Source organism: Zerene cesonia, chromosome 7 (assembly GCF_012273895.1).
Source record: "Zerene cesonia ecotype Mississippi chromosome 7, Zerene_cesonia_1.1, whole genome shotgun sequence".
In the NCBI taxonomy this organism is placed as follows: domain Eukaryota; kingdom Metazoa; phylum Arthropoda; class Insecta; order Lepidoptera; family Pieridae; genus Zerene; species Zerene cesonia.
The window spans coordinates 5,378,477-5,380,592 of record NC_052108.1 but is presented as its reverse complement, the minus strand read 5'-3'; positions in this window follow the sequence as shown (position 1 = coordinate 5,380,592).

The window sequence follows — 2,116 nt, the reverse complement described above, 5'->3', positions numbered from 1 at the left end:
GAATGGGTACAGTTTTTCAATATAAATGCATATCTTAAAAATTTGATTATTTTCAATTCTTAATATAATTACTCTTGAACATATTTTTATTTAAGAATCAATGGAGTTCATGTAGTAGTAATAACACACAATTAGAAAAAATAACACACAATAGAAGTACGATCAAAATAATTTTATATAAATTTTCTACAAAGCTAAGATAACTTTTGTTAATATTACTAGACTACCATTTTAGAAAAATTAAAAGCTATTATCAACTCTTTATTAAATCCTCGCTTCCAGCACTTGACACGACGTAAAAGCGATAAAGTGATCAATTTCTAAAATACATGTGTAAATTCAAACACGAAAATATTAGTAAAACTATAACCATTCTGAAATATTGTTATAACTTCAAAATTGTTTCAAATTTATTGGACTCAGCAGTCAGCATTATGAATTCTCAAATAAGAAGCGATGATATCTTTTCAAGTGAGCTTATTACATAGTACGGATATTGTATATACTGGGGTTGGAACCCCTTTACTCGGGATGGATGAATTGAATTATTCACACCATAATATTAAGGGAAGGTGCAAACATCAAAGTGTTTTGGAGACCTCTGTGTATTTGCTCCCGCGAATGTAACTTACTGTGATTTAATTATTCAACGTTAGAACAGAAATGGCGTCAAATTGTTGAAGTAATTCGTGTCCCATTTGCGTTGTTTGCGCTTTCTGATGGCAGCTTGTTTATGGAAAATAATCAAATTCGATTTATCACTAAACTAAATTTGATACGCTCAAGTGTATAAAAACAAATCATTTTTTTTAGCAAAACTAATGTACTGCTCTGCTTTTTTACTGTTATTTAAAATTAAACAAATACTCGTCGCCCGTTGCCTGATTAGACTTCATTGTAGGGATAAATATTTACTAAAATAGTAGTGTAGTTTAGCGAGTTCAATTATCGATACTTGATACATATTATGGGCGGCGGTGACCACTTAACATCAGGCGAGTACCCGCCTTTGCTTGCTTTACCTTTAAAAAAAAACAAATTATACTTGACACGCCAATTTCCAGACCTATTATGTATTTTGGTCTAAATTTACGCAAACGTGAACAATAACATTATTTACATTTATAATAAAATGCTTCCGATTTTCCTTCAACTTAGAAAATGCATAATATAAGGAAAATAAGGAAATTCTTTGTATGCTTTCACTGTTTACAATTTAATCCTGTCTTACATTCCACGTACATATTGTTTAACGTTCTTTTATATAAAAATGTCTAAAGATTATGAGGAAATCGGGAAAGCTCTGCTTTTGTCGTCGTAATAAATTTTCTCGAAAATCCCATCCACATTCCTCGATATCAAGCTTTCGTTTCATTATATTGACTCTCTTCTAAATAAAGGGTAGGAATTTTAATCCCGAATTTTCGAGATCGCTCTTCTTATTTACTTTGTGCCTACAGAGGTGCTTGAATTTTAACAAGTTATACGGCTTTACCTTTGAAAATCAACTTGAAAAATCAAATTGTATAAATCGTACTTGAAAATGATATAATTTTTATGATACATTAATTATTTAATATATTTCTTTACGAGCAACTGCGCCGGCGAATAAAAACACCCATTAATATTTTCAGACGTAAATTCCTGAAAATGTGTTCTAATTAAGAAAATTTTAACATAAAAGAGCGTTAATATCTATGCAACATCGTGTTAACTTTATTGGTCCTAATAGCCTAATATAAAGAGAAGTCAAATATCTAGCTACGTCAGTATGGATCACTAATCACCGTTTAACTACCATTTTAAGTCCCTCGTCCCTACCTAAAACCAGCCACTCAATAAACACATAAAAGTAAACATGGAAAATCCATCACAGAGCCAGCGATAGTAAAACAAACAACTCCCCTGATTACCTCATAGGCCCGTATGCAAAATACCTTCTTGGCAGAGGGTTAAGCCCTCCAGGGTACTGTTAGGAAAATTGACGTAAAACAAGGAACATAATGAGGTTAAACCTAACGGTTACTGTGAGATATTGAAACAGTGCGCTCGTAAATATCAAATAAATACTCCTTGGAGACTGTTTCGTTCTAGATAATATTGATTTAGTCTGGAG